At 43.0% G+C, this 20,649-nt stretch overlaps 1 pseudogene; it reads right to left on the reverse strand.

Moving 5' to 3' along the window:
• Window positions 1-959: 959 nt before the first annotated feature.
• On the reverse strand, window positions 960-1,167 carry LOC148119102 (Nuclear RNase P; annotated as a pseudogene).
• Between the last annotated feature and the right edge of the window lie 19,482 nt (window positions 1,168-20,649).

The following is a 20,649-nucleotide window of genomic DNA, read 5'->3' on the forward strand; positions in this document are numbered from 1 at the left end:
AATTGTTAAGAGATAAGAGGTTGCACAGGGTGCTGCTCAAGTCGATGGTGTGAAACAGCTGCTCTTGACACTGCCCAGAAGGTCATCACTGCTGCCTCCACACGAATCTTCCACAGCAGGACACTCAGCATCCACTGGGTCATCTTTCTTCTTTATTTCTCTTGTCAGTCTCGCTGGCATCCAGATGTATGTCAGCATTTCTAGAAAAACATAAACAAAACTCTCCTCCCAAATTAACATTTAAGAGTATTAAAAACTCTCAGTGTAAAAATTCAGCACAATCAGTACTGGAAGTAGGCTGGTTTTGAACTTAGAGACTTGCAGGTCTCCGTTTCAAAGAGCAAATCTTGTTTGCCTGTGCCATTCAAGCAGGCCTTAGAATTAGACGGAATTGCTTTCAAACAGAGCATCTCTGTCTGCTGTTGTTTTTCCAGCAAAATTTTGAATTAAAAATTAAGTGTAAAGAATGCAAGAGAAATCCTTTCTCTGGGGGAAGCTGTCACTGGTAGTCCCCCTCTATTGTCTAAAACCAAAACAGTTGTCACTGGGAATTGAACTCAGGGCCTTTGGAAGAGCAGGCAGTGCTCTTAACCTCTGAGCCATCTCTCCAGGCCTGCATTCAAATGAAAAAACCTCTAGGTAGCATTGTTTTATTCCACCCGTTGCCTGAGGCAATAGGTCCTTAACGGGTAACCAGGTTGACACGCCTTTATTATGATAATTACGACCAGTTCTTTGAGGGAAAATGGGCGTCGACAATCGATCTAGCTGCTTCCTGCTGACGACGGGACGATGTGCATTTTTGGGGGAATCTGACTGAATTTTTTTTGGCAACAAATGTTTTTATCTGACTGAATTTTTGGCGGCCGTGACTGAGGCACGGCCCATAGTGGCCCATTGTGGCCCAAACAAAGGCATGGCCCCGCCCCGGGCCGTGCGCGGGCTCGCCGTTTATCCTGTACCTGCGAACTGTGCACCCTGCCTCACCTCAGGCAATGAACTCGCACCGCCAGCCATGAGTCTTTTCCAAGCTCCGGCGAGGGGGGGCATCCGCCCACCCGTGGGGGGCCCTGTTAGGGCCACGGGGGGCCCCAGTCTCAGACCTTCCCAGGGGCCGGGGAGTGACGAGCACTCAGCACGTGGCCCCGCCGATGAGCTTCCTCCGCCCGCCCATGTCGCCATGGAAACGCGGTTCAGAGTTTGTGCTCAAAGCTCAAGTGCTGAGATTAAAGGCGTGCGCCGCCACGCCGGCTACTTCCTCAATCAAAATTTAAGTTTTCTGTACGTGAGAGCCAGAGACTGAGCTCTCTTATCAAAATTAGGCGAAAATCACCTCCAAAAGCTCTGTGGCTCTTTAAGAACAGGGAAGGCAGTCTTCAAACATGATCAAGCCTGCCTCCCTACGAGACTGTTGCCCCGGTCTCTAACAGCGAGTACGGACGGAGGAAGCCGCGGATCTCCCAACCGTAAACCTCGCTTTTTCTCAGCTCTACCTGCACTGAACTTAAGGGGTTTTTTCTTCCCCGTTGCTTTCTGTACCTTCTTTCAGATACCTTAACTTTGATTCTTTCTATTTTCTTTTTTTTTAGGCCTATACTTTTTCCATTCTTTTTCCTCCCCTTTCTGGAGGATTTAACTGACGTCACTCACCGCTCCACGTGGCAGAGTTCTGAAATTCACGGCTCTCTGTGTCCTGGTGTCTGATTTCAGCTTTTTCTCCCGGGCTTTCAGCACCAGTTGCTGGGCGCTTCCTTCTCAGGGTCCCCCGGCATAGTTGTCAGGGTCCCTCGGCGTCCCGGGGTTTCGAGCACCAGTTGCGACGCGCATCCTGACCAGCAGGAATGAACGCCATTAAAAACGAGAATTCCTTCCCTGGTCACATCTTTATTCGGAGCATTTGATTGAGGAAAATTGGGGGAAGGGAAGAGAGCAGGGACAAGAGAAAGCTTAGAGAGAGCAAGTAGAGCCCAGAGGCAGCTGCTTTTAAACGGTGGAGAGGCTTGAACGCTGTCCTGATTGGTTAATGCCATTCTGCTGGTCTGAGCATGTGCAAGCAAGGGTGCTCAGCCCCACGTGGCTAAGCCAGGTATACCTCCAAACTGCAGGACCACCTGTGCCTCCAGGTGGCTTCCTACATAACCCAATAAGACAATTTCTTAGAGAGGTTGTCTGAGCCTCATAGGTCCTTTTATAAGAAGTTATAATGTAAGACCCAGTTGAGCTATAAGAACATACAATTTTCTATACACATAAAGAACAATGATGCACAGACATAATTGAGAGACACGAATAGATGCTGCTAACCCCATGATTGTGGGGAGGCTTACTCTTCTAGCTGTCTGTGTTTACAGTCTTCTGCGTGATTCTGAAAAAGCAGTAAATACCCTTCATGGGATATTTGAGACCCTACATGATGCTGATGACGCACACAGATTCTTAGACACAGCCTCTCCCATCCCTAAACAAAAAGGAGGTCATAGATACATTGTATTATACTTACATCTCCACCAAGACTTAAGCTGATTTGTTAGCTGAAGAGTTTTAAACAGAATACTTTCCTACTCTCATAGTAATTTACCCTTAAAATAAGCCTCCAAGATGGGGGATGTAAATCATTATCATGGAAGACTTAAAAACAAAAGAATCATCAATGCTAGACACTCTTAGATGGCTTCAAATCCTTCGCCTAACTTCTTTGGCCCCCAATCACCTCATTGAAAAATCAACATTGAACTTTATAATGTTCATCGCCAGCTCTCCAGTTCCCAGTCTAGATGGCTCTCCTTTGTATTGGCAATGGCCTTGTTACTAGCAAAAGTCCCCAAAGCAGATATGCCTTCTTCCATAACTCTGACTTTCATTTCCTGTCTCTAAGGCACTATCTGACTTTGCTGTGTATGGAAGCTAGGTAGCATGTGCTTATGAGTGATTAAGGGATGCTTGGGTCCTGAACGTTATGACTAAGCTCCACTCTTTTAGATGAGAAAAGGGAGCAAAAGAGGACTCCACAATTATCTAAGACTCTGCATCTATCAGTGAACATATTGGAGAGCAGGGCTTCCCACTTTCCAGATGGCGTAGAGGACAACTGGGGGATAATTCTGGAGAATAACCCAAACTCCTTTCAAATGGGGACTTCCAAAGGAGTAGAGCAAAGTCATATTTTCGCTCAATTGTAGCTTCACAGGCCAAGACTTGTATTTCATACTCAGAGTAAGCAAATGTTTCTTTTGGGAGAAATGGCATTAAGCGTATTGGCAAGAAAGGATGAGAAAGCTGTGATGTAGATTAGCCACTTTAATAATACAGAAGACCCACTGCATAGTCTGTGGAGAGCGACTCCAGTAAGCAATTAAACTCACCAAGTGTGTATAAAACAAATGTTGATTATACCCAACCTAAGACTCTGTAATAAAAAAAGCAATAATTTTCCTGCCATATATTTCCAAGCTCGTGGCTGTGATGTGGCACATTCTTACTCTATATCTTCTGAAGACAAGCCTTGTTTTCAATTGCTACTGGAAAAAAAAGTAAAATGCTATTTTCAAGAGAATTATTTTCTCAAAACAGTTGCAGTTTGGGTTTTCTGTCACTCAAATCTTAATGTCTTCAAATTCTACCTCAGACTTTTAATGTACTCACTGTTTCCAGCCAAAATTTCTTCGCTTAGTGTCTGAGTCTGCCTTTTGGAAATCTTTATGTGGTTCACAGGGATCTAAGCATCTTGTGAAGGTTTCATGTCTCAAAAATATTTTTAACATATACGTCTAAATATCCCACTCTACTACCTCCAAAAATGCACATTTGAAATGCATATTTGTAACGTTCCAATGTGGCCCTAGGAAGTTGTCAGATGGGTAATGTTGTCTTAAAAATGAGACCAGAGATTGTCATTAGCAAGATTTTAGGAGAACCTTAAAAGGCTGGTGTTTAGCTAACTCACAGGGTTAAAAAGAATATTTGCTGGCTAAATTTTTCAAGGTGTTCTATAAAATGTGGATATTTGAAGGAAAAACTTTAAATATCTCTGAATATCAGTAGGTATAATGAACACCCAAAATAGGACTCAAGAGAGTGTAAGTCTCAGATGTCAGAAGGTGTGGAGGGAGTCCAAAGAATGCCTTTGTTTGATCTGGACTTTCATTAACGCCAACACCATCTCTCAGAGAGCTAATGTTAGGTAGATTCTGAATATTGCTTCTAAGATAGGTCCTTCATGCACAAATGCAGTAATTACAGCAGAACGCATGACTCTGCAGGACTCACAGTTTGCTTCCCAGTGATGTGAGGAAGGATGCTCAAAAATATTTACAAATTTTATCTCTTCAATTTCAAAACTTTAGTGTAGACAAGAAATGTGCCTTCACCCTGTTTCATAGGTAAGGATGTGCAGACATTAAGAAGCTTACAGCAAGTGACTGGACTCAGGGCAGGAAGATCAGTAGACCCACCCAAGTCTCTTATATTTTTATCTCCAATGTCTTTTCTTTCACCTTTTAGAGATCATTTCTTTTGTTTAAAATTTGTTATCAATCCATGTGGGATATATGTGTGGACACACAACACCACACAAGAGTGGAGGTCAGACGAAAATACTATGAGATTGGCTTTCTCTTTCATCTTTATGAGGGTTTTAGCTTAACAAGTGCTCTATCCACTGAGCCATCTTGTCAGTCCCCAGATAGTTTCCTAAGGGAGCCAGTCTCATCTCCTTCAGCAAACAAAAGGCTTTACAGGAATTGATATATTGTGTTTGAGAAATGATCTGAGATGAGACTAACCAAGCTTGTAACTCCCCTTTACCTTCAAGCGATTTGTCTAAGAAGCAACGTGGGCTTTCTCTCCAGTGACCTGATTCCAAATGACATGAGAATCGTCATTCTGGTTTCACAGCATCGTGTTTTATAATTTTTCATTTTGATAGCTTTCCTCCATGGCCAGATACAAGCCCCAGATGTAAATGGATGATATATTTGCCTGTGTTTTCTTTGATGGTAGACCCATCCAATGCATTTCCCAGCAGCTCATTACCCAGGGGAGACTGGAGAGCTGGCAACTTGCATGACCTCATTTACAGGATGTACTGCAATCCGTCTAGGCCATTAGCTATCTAAACCATCTCATTTCAAGATAAACCCGAGGCGTGGAGAGTAGGTATGTGGCCTAGATGAGACACCTGCATCCTACCAGTACCTGTGCAGGTCAGGAAACCACCAGACCAAAGCTATATGGGCAGGAACAGATGGCATCTTTGGCAGAGCTTATGGCAGAGATTTGTAGCATGCCTGGTAATTGGTTCCAACAGGATTTTTTGGGCAGGAAGGTAGGGACTGAAATAGCCAAGGCTCTCAGTTCTCCGCGCTTGCTCCAGCAAGACTCAGCGCTGTCAGAATCAAAGCTTGCTCTGTATCAAAAGGTGCTCGGGCTTTCGGTAACGTATTTTCATCACTTGTCATTAGTTTTCAAAGGGTTATTCTGTTCACTCTCACCCTTCACATCCCTCCTTTGCTCTTGAAGCCTGGCATGCTTTATACTTGAGGACAAAAGCAGCTGGAAATCGGAGGCAGTTCTACTCTCCCACAGCCCTCCTTCTCAGACCGAAAACACAAAAGAGGAGGCCCCATGACTGAGCTCTTCGATAGCTGATTATTCTCTTGATCATAACTTTAACAAAAAGAGAGGGTTGATAGTATACACACAAATATTCGTACGTGCTCACCCTAGCGCATGCTCCTGGAGTAGCAGTTGCCTCTCAAATAATCCTTGGTGGCTAAAGATAGACTTTCCGAGAAATAGAAAAGAGCATTTTGCTGATATGTTTAATGAAGTACTGTTGATAGTTCTTGCACAGATGGGAAGCAAAGTTTGTCAAAAACGTAAGGAGTCAGCCTGAATGCCCCCCACATGTATGCACACACACGTGCACATGCATTTACATGCCCACACGTGCACTGAAAATCTATCGTTGTATAGCTGTCTTCTTAACTGTTTATGAAAGCATCGTTGACCTGCTTCAGTGTCCTCATTCCGATCACACGTGTGAGAACGGGATGGGAATAGACCAGCCATCTTGCTTCTCACCCAAGGGAACAGGGGCCCACAAGGCAAGTGCCTCTGCTGAAGCAGGAAACAGTGGTAGCTGGGCTTTGAATTGCATTCTGGTGCCCCTTTCAGCAGACCAGTTGCTTCTCAGATAAGAGTCAGAAGTATTTCATCTCTTCCCCAAATACTTTTTGGACACTACTATGTTTGCTCCTAAATAAAGCTCGAGACAGGGATGGAAGCAGTGGCGTCCTGATTGCAGTCCTATGAGACACTGAGTAGAAGGCACAGCTAAAATCTTTCTAGGTTGACCCCTAGAGATACAGCCATTCCTCAGCATCCGTGAGCGGGTCCAGAACCCCACAAGGACAACAAATCCACAGATGCTCAAGATATATAAGAACCAGGTCAAAATTCTTAATGTTTTTTATTATTCTTAATGTTATTTTATTCTTAATGTTATTTTATTATTTATTATTATTTAATTTATTTTTATTTAAAAATAATACCAAGTGAAAAACTAAATCTGTGCAAGTTGAAAATGTTGAAGTTTTTTCTTTTTCCTGTGTTTGTTGGCCTTTGAAAAATATATGTGAATAATTCTATGTCTACCATCCATAGTTTAGACATTCTTTTTCAAAAAGGAAAGTGTTTCAGCATGAGGAACTGTATTAAAAGGTCAAAGCATTGGGAAGGTTGAGAACCACTGATCCATCATCTATATTAAACATCTCTCTATCTCTGTCTGTCTGTCTGTCTATCTATCTATCTATCTATCTATCTATCTATCTATCTATCTATCTATCTATGCTGGTTCAAATCCTGGACCTTGTGCATGCTAGACAAGTCTTTACTACTGAGCCACTCCCCTGATCCAAAATTCTCTTCAGATACAGAGACATAAACAGGTTAAATGTGAATGGGCAGGGGGAGAAAAGTGTTTGAAAACCAGAAAATAATAATATAGCATCTTAAGCGTGTATTAGTCTTGTTGAATGTGACCAAATACACAATGGGTAGCAACTAAAAGAAGGAAGTGCTTATTTTGCCTTGAAATTGGAGGAGAAATGGTTCATTGCAGAAGGAAAGGCGCGGCTCCTCCATGAAGAAGGGAGTGTGCAGTTGGGACTCCTTGTCTCAGTCTTGGTAGAACTGGAAGCACAGTGAACAGGAAGTGAGGTCAGCTAGCAAATCTCAAAGTAGCCCAGTTACGCCCTTCCTTTAGGGAGCCTCCACCTCCTAAAGACTCCAGAGCTTTCCAAGTGGGGTCCACCACCTGGGGACCATGTGTTCAAACACACGAGCCTATGAATCTCATATAACATCGTTTGTTTTAAGAGGATGCACGCATACAGATAGAACTCGCGTTCTATTTGGGAATCTAACAATAAGCTCCCTAAATCTCATCGTGTCACCTCCATTTTATAATCAAATCATAGCTAGGAATATAGAGGTATAAAGTATAAATGAGCCCAACCACCCTGTTGTTATCTGTGCCAGTGTTTCTCAGGTCTATAAGGGGGAAATAATCTCAAGAGCCAGATATGACTTCTTCCCTCCCCCTTGGCATGTCGCAAGTTTCCTGTAAACAGGCAGGCGTGCATTCACTGTTGCCGAGGCCACAGGAGCCTTGCAAAAGGGAACCTGCTGTTCTTCCAAGTCCAGAAGGACCTCCGGGGAAGGCAGGTTTGAACGACAGGTCACGTGACTCCCTTTCATTTCTTTTTTTTTTCCCTCCCGCGCATTTCCCTTTTGATCTTATGTAGTCCCAGCCTCACTTTTCAGTGGCCTCGGGTTGGGTGAGCTAGGCAGAGCATTAAATTCAAAACAGGAGCAGCGTCTGAATAGGAGGCCTCGGGTGACCGACACACAACCTGAGGATGCAATCTATCTCACGGGGGGGACATGCAGCTGGCTGTATCTCCCGGCTCTTTGAAGGCTTTCCCATGAATAAAATTTGGCTGCTGAGTGACTGCAATAGCCGTGTGACCCGCGGTAAAGGCTTCTGTTTAGATGCATTTTCTCTTCTTCCCGCTACGCCTCTTCGCTGCTCCCCGCACACTCCTTGTCTCCCTACTTTCACGGTCCTTTAACAGCTGCCTTCCTGTTTGAAATTAGAGGCCAGTCGTGACTGTTCATTAACCAGTCGTTGTGCACTAGGTACACTACAAAGAACCTCGTATTTCACTAGAGTCACTAGAGTTCACTAGAGTTGATAGTCCCATCAACTATCAAAGTAAATATATGTGTCCCAGTTGTTAATATTGCTGAACTAACCCTAACGCATGTTTTCAGGCAGCAGCAGGGGACCTGACTCCCAATAGACTTGCGCTGGATCACCTCGGATAGCATCCTGTGCAGGTTTCCTGCCAACGCTAAGACCCAGGCTATCACCGGGTCATGCTTTAAGGCTGCCACATCCTTCCAGTAGACCCAAAGTAGTGTAAAATGGCCTAAGTAAGTTTCAACTCATTTTAGGGGCAATCCCAGAACATAATTACTTCTGTTTTCTATGTATATATAACAAATCTTCACTGTCTTAGTAGCTCCCCAATTGGTGCAGTATAGCCTTATCTCTGTATCCTTGGGTTCCTTGTCCTCAAATTCCCCCACCAACAAATTGAAAATATCCCAAATTACACTTCAAGTACATTTAACTCATAGAGTCTTCTGTCTTGTTGTTAACTCAACAAAACAACACAGCAGCTGCGCACAGAGGATTAACACTGCATTCATTGTTGGACTTTTGGAGGGGTCAAAGGACACTTTCCCAGAGGTCGCCTATCAGATATCCTGCCCCTCAGGTATTTATATTTTGTTATTCATAACAATAGTAAAATTACAGTTGTGATGTAGCAACGAAAATAATCGGGGGTCATCACAGCACGAGGAACTGTCTTCAAGGGTTTCTGCATCAGGAAGGTTGAGAACCGTTATATTAGGTGAAGCGATCCATAACTGACTGAAGATGTTCCCACACCTTTGACACTGAGACAAGATGTTGCCATCTGCATTCATAACTGTTTTGGACATTTGCAGCCTGTGGGCTACAAGGTAAAGCACTTCTGAAAGGAAGCACTTCTAAAGAGGGTGTAAATTACACAGAAAGATTATAAGAGATTTGAACAGAAATGAATTTGTTGTCCTCGTAGGGTCCTGGAACCATCCTACAGATACCGAGGAATAACTGCTTTTCCAGGGGTCAGTCTAGAAAGACTTTTAGCTGTGTCTTCAGCTCAGGGTCACACAGCGCGGCAGTTAAGATGCTGCTACTCCTACCCCATCTCTCTGCCTTTAAGGAAAGTTCTCATCCAGTCCCGCTCAAGTTACTGACAGAATTAATTTCTTGGGCTGGAGAGCTGACGTCTCTTCTGTGTTAGACGACAACAGCTGTTTTCAGGTCCCTAGTTGTGGGACCCTTCCCACTCCACAAGAGAGAGGGTCCCCCACCTCATTCCTTTCGGGTTTCAAATCTCTCTGACTTCTGCTGCCCGCCAGATAAAGCTCCGCTTTTAAAGAGTACATGTAATTAGGTCAGGCCTACCTGGGCAATCCTTTTTAAGGTTGGCTGATTGGTACCCTTAATTGCGTCTGAAACATCCCTTTTGCCAGGTAATGCAGTGTAATCACAGAAGAGATGGGAGATTGCAGGGCCCATCTGAAAATTCCACCTCCTGCAGCAGCCCAAATTTAATGGAGTTCTCACTTATTTTTGTAATCTAGTCTACTGATCTAGGCCATTATTTGAAAAGCCAATAAATACTGAAGAAAGAAATTCAACCAAAATGAAACTTGCACCCATGAGAAAGTAGGTTTGCTAAAGTTCTGATTTGATTGGTGCATGGTGGGCAGGGTCCCTGGGGCTCTACATCACAGTCACTACAGGCAGTATCTGCCAGAATTCAAATTTCTTCTTTCTGCCTTTACCTAAGTCCGATGATCCTCCCACACAATGCTCAGCTTCATGTGAGTCCGAATGCACTTTTGGGAAAGGCCTGGGCTAGGAACCCCGTCACCCCTCCTCTCTATCTGCCCCCTTTCTATCAATCCCAATGCAATCTGACTGAGAAGACCTTTACTGCTCCTGTTTCTGATAGGGCTGTCTTGCGGATGATCCATTTTTAAGATGCATGGTTTTAAAATAAAGTAATTGCTTTATCTATATGTAGCTATATATAAAAAATATATATATAATTTATATATTTAGTATATATAGTATATATATATACTATTTTATATAGTATATATATAAAATAACAAGCGATATGCTTGTTATTTTGAGTTATTTTAAAGGATCTAGTGTAGGTCTGTGGCTGACACAGTAAAGTACTGGATAGTTTGGTCAGCTTTTGCTTTCTACGTTGGTTTTCTACATTTCTGAAAGGTGGAAGACCCAAGGTCAAGTCACTGAAAGACTTAGGGTCTACATGGTTTTTCCTAGTTGTTCTCATACTGGGAAAAATGATGAACCAACTCTCTGAAACCTCTCTGCTCAGGGAATTCATTGAGGAAGACTTCTTCCAAAAGGCCCGGTCTTCTAATATCATAATTTTGGGTGCTAGGATTTTACATGGGAATGTGGTTGGGGGCAAGCACACATACTAAGGGGCTATTTTCCCATTTACTTCATAAGCTCAAATGTATGACACTGACTTTAGCATAAGTCTTACAGTGTCCTAAGCAAAGCATTTCAAATAAGAAAAACTATAAACTAGAATTTCTGATAAACTGTAGAAAGACTAAGATTTATTCTGGAAAAGATGATTTGAGTAGGCCGAGGAAAGGAAGCCTGAATCAGTAGGAAACAGATGGATTTCTGTTGAGAATTAGTGTCAGCTGGAGAGCTGCATTTTCTGTGTGTACTAGGTAACTGGAGTGATGAGCAGATACAATGCAAATCTTGGATCTGTGGAACAACAGCGGTTTTTGGAGAGAAGGGTAGTGTAGCTGGATGAGGAAGATGGGGTGCAGAAGCTAAGACCAGAAAAAAGGAATATAGGACAGCTGGGAGAGGCAGTGGTTGAAAAAGAAATGAGAAGAGAAAGCCCAAGAATTGAAAAAGGAGAAAAAAGAGTAACCTCCCTTGGAGGAAAGACATTGTAGTGCTTCTGAGCTCCTCAACTAGCGGTGGGCTCTGCTTGCCTGGCGGAGAGAAGATGCTCCTGGGATCTTCAGCATAGGAATTCCAGTCACCATGCCCTGATCTTAGCACACACAGGGCTTGGGTTGCTGACCAAACTGCAGAGAAAGATGCCAGTGAGAAAACACAGAAGGCGCCCCAGTTGGACAAGCTACGCAGCCGCTGAGGACACCTGGGTACAGCAGTTAGCAGCCAGGCAGTAGCGCACTCATGGAGCATCCTGGGGCTTCCGGAAGAACAGGTATGGGTGTTATAAAGACCCACACATTCTCATGATACCTCTGGGGAATCCAAAGCTATTTATAAAAATAGGTGCAAGGCTCCTAAAGTGTCTCTACCTGCGACTGAATCCCTTGGATCCCCTACCCCTCCTTAGTGACCTTCACAAGGTACTAATTATCTCCCTAGTCAGGACGTGTAGAAGATCAAAGAAGATCATTGCCCACATAAGGTTGTTAACAGCTTTTAGGAGTCCTCAGTACTTTAACTCAACCTTCGGCAAAACTTCTCTTGATACGCTGTCCACAAGGGAGAGACCGTAAACGGCAGAAACACAGTCTTGCTACTTGTAGCATGTTAATGACAAAGGAAAAAATGAAAAATACCACTTTGGAGAATTGTTGTGGATTAGAAAAGCCCTCCTGTGTTTACAAGTTGATTCCATACTGTCAATCATTACTTTAATCCTACAGGACAAGTAAATGACAAGAAGAAGCTCAGCACCAAGAACAGATTCCAAGCCCAACTTCCTATTTAGCTCAACTGACCCCACTACCTTCTTCAGCAGTAATTAAGTAAAGTGTCCATTTAAAGCTTTATTAAGTCTACACCAATAGTATAGTATCAGGGGTCTCATTATGAATTTTAGTGCATATATAACGTACTTTGACGTATTCACCGCTTTAGTTACTCTTTCAAAGCCCCCTCTCTCTTCTATGCCTCTCCCATCCCTTTTGAGCTTTGATCACTATGAGTCTGGTCATCAACAAGAGAACTCCAGAGTTTGTACTCTTTCATTGGGTGACACCTGGGGCTGCAGGTATGTTGTCTTAGCTAATTTTTCTTTTGCTGTGACCAAAAAGCACCGTGACCAAGGAAACTTCTAAAGTAAAGAATTTAATTAGAGTTATGGTTTTGAGGGTTAGACTAGCTCATGATGGTGGAGAAAAGGCATGGCCACAGAAACAGCTCCAAGTTCACATCTTAATGTACAGCAAGAAGCAGAGTACTGGGATTGGTACAAATCTTTTGAAACTCCAAAGCCCACCCCATGTGGCCCACTTCCTCCAATAAGGCCACACCTCCTGCAAACCCCAAGCATTCAGATATAATGAGCCCATGGAGGTCATTCTTTTTCAAATCATCACATAGGCAAACTATTGGTGGCAAGAACAGTCAAGAAAATGTTTTTATCCCTTTTTATTATATTTTATTATAATTATCAAAACATTAATTGTTCACACATAGGTCTTATTCTGTTTCTAAATATTCATATACAATCCACTGACCATGTCCATCTACCTTTCTATTCTTATGACTCTTTGTATCCCAAGAAGTTTTGATCTTTTTCTGTTTCTCATCTCCTGCAAGCACTGCTCTAAACCATAGGCACCGAGTTCTTGGTTTCCATAAATGAATTATGATAGTTGTCTTTTTAGCATGGTTTTTTATCTGGCAAAAACATCTCCAATTCCAACCATATTGGGTCAAAAATAAGATTTCACTCTATTTTTCTCCCCACAGATGAGTGACTTTTATCTTAGGCCTAAAAGAATTTTAGAGAATTATCAGACAACAGGAGAAAAAATCAGATCTAAATCATTGTTTTAGATAGGAAGGGTTACAGGAGATTTTATTGTTTTGTGACTGAGTAGTATTCCATTGTGTAAATACACTGTATTTTCTTTATCTATTCATCCACTGGGATGAGTCCGTATTTTAGTTACTATAAAGAGTACTGTAATAAATAAACATGGGGATGGCAAAAATGCATGAAATAATGCTCAGTTTCATGAAACATCTGAGGAACTAAATAAAAATCACATGAAGCATCCTCCCACTTCGTTACAATGGTGTGATGCTTACATTAATTGACAACTGAATAAGACTTAGAACCACCTAAGAAAGGAACCATGTCTCTGAGGGATTTTCTTGACTAAGTTAATTAAAATAGGAAGACTTATCCTCAATGTGCGGAGTGATGTTTCATTGGTACTAAATAAAAAGGAGAAAGCAAGCAGAACCAGCCTCTCTGTTTCCTGACTGTGGGTACACACAGTATGACTGGCTGCCTCCAGCTCCTGGTGCCACACTCCCCCATCATGATAGACTATGTCCTTGCACTGTGAGCCCAACTAAACCCTTTCTTTCTCAAGGTACTCTGTTTGAGGTATGTGGTCATAGCAACAAGACAAGTGACTAATACAAATGTCTATCATAAAAACAATAGGAAACTATTAGCAACACGAAGAACCATCATATGACTCGATTGGTTGTGTATTAATTCGTGGTGGCTCCACCTATGGAAAAGGAACTGCTGCTCCGCAATTACCAACCTGTTATATAAACCACAGCTTCTATACAGTACACTACCTGGCGCATATTGAATGAAGCCGGGGATGAATAAATAAGTGGAGTAGGGTATGGGAGCTAGGAGTCTAACTAGTCACACAATATGAAATGCTAGGAATTAAGGAGGTGCTGGCTCTCTTGTGTCCTGCACTGGTCCCTTCCATGCGCAGGCGCTGCTCTTCAAGGAAGGGAAGGATACTGGCACGTGTCTGCTGAAGCCCAAACAGTAAAGGCTGAGAACTGTGAAATAGGGAAGACAGCCAACAGTGTTTACCTTGGAGAAGAGAAGATGTAGGTGTTACCTACAAGAAGGCAGTCTTCAGACACCGTGCCTTCTGGCTATAATAAAACTGCTGGGTCACCCATCAAAGCCGGCCTCTGAATAGAATGCGCTACTCCTGGAGAGAAAGCTTCATAGGACTGAACACGCAAGACTGACGGGAGATGGGAGAAGAGTGTGGGCAGCCCACGAGCACTCAGTGCTTTCTGCACACTGTCCAACTCTATCATTCTAAGACACAAATTAATTAGCATATCAGACCCTTAGCAGTCCCGGAACATCCCAGCTCCTTTGTGTTGTGTGGGAGTACACAGCCTCGACAAATGAACTCCAGGCTTTTCGGCAGAGACAATTCCAGCCAAATCTTTCAGCATGATTGGATTTTTTTTCTCCCTTCCAACTGTCTGTCAGTGATTACAAAATTGTGTGTTTTGCTTTGTAAGACTTGTGACAAACTGTTGCAAGGGGAATGCTAAAACACAGAGAGGAATCCACTTATTTTCCGCACTTAGAAAGCCTGAGAATGGAATCTGGCCACGAGCTCAGATGATGTCAGGCTTTCCTGTTTATACACAATATCATCATTATTCTTCAGCTGACATGTTTGATTCATGGTCCTTAATATCGCTGAAGTAATACACTTGATAATTATAATCACTCTATTGCTTTTCATAAAGCTACTTTATACAAAGCCAGCAAATATTCACTCTCCATCTCCATCCAGTTGGTTGGCAATGTGAATATTTAGATACAGCTGAGGCCATGATCTGGACGGCATTTACTCTGGGACCGCGTCTAACTTTTCATTGTGTGTGTGTTTGTTTGAAGGGATCACTCTTCAGCCTTGTCTGGCCTGAAAATTGCTATGTACATCAAAATGACCTCAAACCCACAGAGATTTGCATGCCTCTGCTTTCTCAGTGCTGGGACTAAAGAACAGAACTACCACAAGCAACTAGGACTGTATATTCTGTTTATTTGTTTGTTTGTTTGTTTGTTGGCTTGTTGAGACAGCCTTGGCTGTTTTGGAAATCACTTTGGAGACCAGGATGGCTTCTAACTCAGAGATCTGCCAGCCACTGCCTTTCAAGTCAGTGCTGGGCTAATAGGCGAGTGCCACTATGCCTGACGCAGGACTGCGCCTTTAAATACTCCAAAGAAACTTGATGAGCTGGCTCAGCCAATAAAGAATAAAGGTGGTGATGACAAGCCAGATGAGCTGAACTCATGGCTTCTACATGGTGAGAAGAAGAAAGTGACTCCTGCAAGCTCGTCTCCAGCCTCCATGTGTGTGACATGGCGCACACCTATGTGCGTAAAGATGTTCACGCACACAATAAATACAATAAAAATTTAAGTAAATAAACATACCAAAGAATCTTCCCACCGAGTGACTGTGCTGCTAGTTGGTCCGTGACACCTTTCTTTATCTCCAGCATTTCCTCATGGCTCCCATAAACCTAGCAGAAAGCCATTTATATGTATGGATACTTTATGTGTATGCATAAAAATGGACACATGAAACAAGGGGGAAAATCACCTGCTTTCCAAAACCCACAAATAAGTACTAACTACTATGCAAAAGGAGGTCAAAACTGGTAAGAAAAGGGAAAAAAATAGGTAGAAGAGGCGCTGACATTTAATCTTTCCCTGTTAGAAACCACAGTCTGCCCAAGGTGAGTTTTCCTGATGGATTGCTAACGTAAGTTGCTCGTATTGGTCTCCTTTTATCCATCTGTGTGTGCCTCTTTGAGACCCGTAAACAGATTTCAAATGCGGTCACTTTGCTCATGTTTAATGGGCCCAGTGTATTTGCTGCTCTCTGCCCTGTCATTTGCTTAGCTCGCCGCCATCAATATTCAAAATCCAGCTATAAAGGACTGGGCAGAGCAGGTCATTGATCAGTACTACAACAAAAAATACAGCTAGATTCTCATGTTTGTGTGGTTGTAGCCCTACCTGGTCATTTCCGCGTTTACAGCTTTGCCCAGAGTTGGCTGGTTTGTGATGATGAGCAATGCTACAGGAAGAACAGGAAAGAGCCTCAGAGGGGAGGACTTGCTTCCCACCAGATAGGTTAGAATGGTCAACCCCAAATGTCCTTGGACCTCTGCCTCAGCTCTACAAGGCAGGCAAAGATTCTTGACTTTCCTCACTCAGTCGCTAGGAGAACTAAGTGATACAGGTAAGCAAATGTACCTAGTGGGTAACAAGTCACTAGTATTTTTAAGGTATAATTTTATTGTTTCTAATTATGGGGGAGTAAGGTACACATAAGTTCAGAAGCATCAGATCCCCAGAGCTGGAGCTACAGGTGGTTGTGAGTTGCCCCGTGTGGGTGCTGGGAACTGAACTCAAGTCCACTGAAGAGCAGTACAGGGCTCTTACCCAGGGAGCTGTTTCTCCAGCCCTGACAAGGTGCTGACTGAGCAACAATCACCTTACTTATCACATGAGATGGCTGTGGGCAAAGGTAGTTCCCTTTGTGGTGATAAAGAAAGAGTGTGGGCATGTACAAAGGGGAGAAGTCTCACATATGGAGACATGTAGTTTCCGGGCTGAATTTATGAGAATTGTATGTCATATCTTCCTGGCTCTGACCCAAGACCATCAAGAGCATAGTTAGGCAAGCCATTCCTAGAACTTGCTCACAACAAGTTCATGTCAAACTCGACACAAACAGAAATACAGAAGTGACAGGACTGAGATGAGGTGTTCTCCGCATCAAATCTCATCACCTTGTGTGGAACTGGCCATGAAATTGTCCATTTCTCACTTCTATCTATGGCCTCCATAGGAGTAGGAATTGTTTTGCTGATTCTGGGTTCCACAGAAGTGAAGCTCCTTGCGCTATCTAACTGAATCACCCAACCATGTGAAACAGAAGTGTGATAATGGCACAGAACACGCTAAGGAACAGAGGCCAAATGCAGTGAGGAGCAAAGTTTTAGTCTCCTTTCCCAGCCTCAGAATCTCAGGGTCTAGGAGTCCCTGCTCCTGGGAACTAACATTGCAAAGGCTGACATTCTAGAAACACCCAGCACGTCTGAGAGGCTATTGGGAGCAACCTCTGCATCACTCAGCTTCAGTAAAATGGGCTCAGAACTGAGGGCAAACTGGGATCTGAGCCCAGTTTCCGTGACTTAGGAGTAGCACAACCTTGGCAAAGCTGCTTTGCTGCAGAAGCGCCATTTGTGTGATGTTAATGATGAAACACCCCCCATGGGACTGTTAAAAAGACAGCGAGGAAAGGGTATGGAACTCGGATGTGACGGGCAAGGGTTTGGCAGTCATGAAAGCAAGCACAGCTCTCCTGTAGGCTGCCCATGCCTTCAGAGATTGGCTGGCAAGGAAAAGTCACCTGTAACTGTGATCCGCCCCTTGTGGCCCATCAGCCACATAATCTGTTCTTTATATTGGCGTGACAGCATTTTTATATGCACCCCACCCCCAGGCAATGTCTTTGAGTCTCAGAACTGAGACTTGAACCTGCCCCACCAATGTTTCATTTTTAAAAAATGATATTTAGCTCTATAACAACAACAACATGCAACTTATCAAATACTTTATATATGGCTAAATTCCTCAAAAAGATAATAAGTGGTATTATTGCTGTCTCTTCCCTTCTAACAGAAAAAGAACCTAGGATTGCTGAGATAGCTCAACCAGAAGAGCATCAGAAGAAACCAAGACACATGGAAGTTAAGTACTTGCTCTACACCATGTTTTAGCATGGGGCATTTGGGTCTCAAAGCCTGTGTCCATCAGCTATGTCTCAGCACTCATTCATGGGAGAAACATAGCCTGTGTTCCTTCCTTTCCTATTCTGCCCTGACATATATAAACAACAGAGCACTGGAAATAAAAGTTGGCATCTGAAGTCCACGCCTGTGTAAGCATGGCCTTGTCTTCCCTCAGCCTGGCCGGTGATGGCCCTGTTGCCCTGAGCTGACTTCCAGAACTGGTTATCTTGGCTAATGTAGATATATGCAACTATGGTTACATACAGAAGAAGTGGACTTGAGTGTGCTGATAATGGTTCGGGAAAGGATCCACACACAAAGAAAACCTATTATAAAGGCTGCCGCTAGGATGTGACATTGAGTGTAGGAAATTACTGGAGAGTGAGTCTCTAGGTGACTCTAGGCAGGAATTATTGGGGGGGGGGTGCCGAGCTCTCCAAGGTAAAGCAGCAAGCTCTTCTCCTGCTACATACAAAAGTATGGTCATTTCGATCCCACAGGAAGATTAGAGTAGCTGCTTCCGGTCTCCCTAGGGTATCTAGAAGTACTGGTGCCTCTTCCTTTCTTCTCATCTCTTACCAGTATTCCCTGTTCCATCCAGCAGGCGGCGTCAGCAGCCTTGGCAGCGGGGATACCACTGTTCTTAATCTAGACCAGCCAAGACAAGCCTAGAGAGTGGATGTAGTAGAAGACAGGCCTCGGACTAATCACTCCAGTGACAAGGGAAAGGCCCCTTGTAGAGCTTTTAAATGACCAAGTAGAAATGGCAGCTCTTCCCTCACCTCTAAAATATCATTGAAGGCAATAAGGAGTATGGGAACCTAAACTCTATCTGTAGTATTCAAGGAACTGTTGCCAGGGGCAGTGACCCTGGAAGACGCTAACAGGCTTAATCCAGAAACAGACACAGTTCAATGAGGTAAACGGTCCACTCCAAGAGGCAATCCCATGGTCCCTTAGTCATATTAAGAGGATGGATACAGAAGGGAGGCAGTTTCAGGAGCTTACTTCAACTGTACTTGGCACAAAGAAAATTCCAAAATGTAAAGAATCCTAGAGATAAGCCATAAATGTTTCTAGAAGTCTGTTCATGAAATAGGAATGAGAGTACATGATCCAAGAACGCATACCCCTCAAATTATTGTTCAAGTGGAGAAGCTACTACAAGACACCTCAGCTCATCAGAACTGATGCCAAGGCTAAAGGACGGGTTGGCTGAAAGCCATAAGTTCATTTCTTGGAGCAAACCTAAAACAAAACAGAGACTATGAAGAACAGGGGTCAAATATTGAAACCATTTTCATGTTATAATAAATAAGGTTATTTATTACACAAAGAGGAAAAGAGCAATAAATTATGAAAGAGATTACAGTATGGTCAACACATGATCTTTTTTTGGATCAGATAATCATATTGAATTAGTAAGTATAGTTAATAGTATATATAAAGGTAAACACAATATAAAGTCAACAAAACAGTGGGAGATACAAAAAGGATGGAGATAGTGAAGGTTAAAACATAGACCTGTTTTGACAAAAGAAAAGAAAACAGCATACCAAAGTCTTGGCCATAACCTGTGATGCTAGTGGGAAGAAGCAGAACCTTAACCATATGGGCCCTAGCAGAGGAGACAGGATCTTCTAAGTGCCCGTCTTTAAAGGGGACATGAGGATCCTGTAGACTTACGTGGTGATTGTGAGCACTGTCTTCTATGCCAGAGAATGTGAGTTCCATTCCCAGGGACTCTCAACCAACTCTAGCTTTATCTCCAGAGGATCTGATGCCCTCTTCTAGCCTCTGTTGGTACCTGCACATATATGGCAAAGGCTCACACAGGCATACACACATACATGAAAATGAAAATAAATCTTTAAAACAAAATAAAGGGGGCATGGGTATCCCAGCCACATTCTGTCTCCTTTGCAGCTGCCATGAGATAAGTGTGTTTTCTGCCCCCATGTTCTGTTCACCACAGGTCCAAAGTGCTGTGAACAACTGACCCAGAACCTTTTTTAAAACATGAGGTAAGATAAAGCTCTCCTCCTTTTAGAACAGTTTTATTTGCACTCAGTCACAGTGTCAAAGCTAAACATGTTTAGTCATACAATATACAGAAGGAAACTTTATCTTGGAATATTAAAATAATTATCTTTAGGTTTGGGAACAAGGGTTTGAAGCTTGGCTGACAGAGTGCTGACCTAGTAGGCATGAGGACTTGGATTCTAGGCCCAGCACTGCATTAGCTGAACATGGGGGTACATACCTGTAATCTCAGCACTGTGATAGTAGAGACAGAGGATCTGAAGTGCAAGGTCATGTATAGCTAAATAGTGAACTTAAGGACAATCTGAGATACCTGGAGGGGGGAAGGAAGGGAGAGGGAGGGGAGAGGAAGGAAAGAGTGAAGGAAGAAGACATAACTGAGCAGGGGTGGTGCACACCTTTAATCCCAGCACAAAGGAGACAAAGGCAAGCAGATCTCTGTGAGTCAGAAGCCAACCTGGTCTACAGAGTGAGTTCCAAGACAGGCTCCAAAGCTACACAGAGAAACCCTGTCTCAAAAAGTCAAAAAAAAAAAAGAAAGAAAAAATACATGGTTATTCATTTTCATCACCTTTATTCAATATGAATAAGAAACACTAGGGAAGAAACAGATTTATTATTCCTTCTAAATAGTCCCAGTTTCTTCATGGTAAACACAGAAGAATGTAAAGCACAGAGAACTAAACCAATGTTAAATGTTAAACTCCTTTTCTACTCATGGACCATAACAAAAATGGTTTCTAATGACATCATTTTTTGTTTGTTTTTTAAATTTACTTATTTATTTATTTATAAGAATTTCCACTTCTTCTCCTAATCCCAATACCCTC

Source organism: Myodes glareolus, chromosome 18 (genome assembly GCF_982192425.1).
Source record: "Myodes glareolus chromosome 18, mMyoGla1.1, whole genome shotgun sequence".
Taxonomy (NCBI): Eukaryota; Metazoa; Chordata; class Mammalia; order Rodentia; family Cricetidae; genus Myodes; species Myodes glareolus.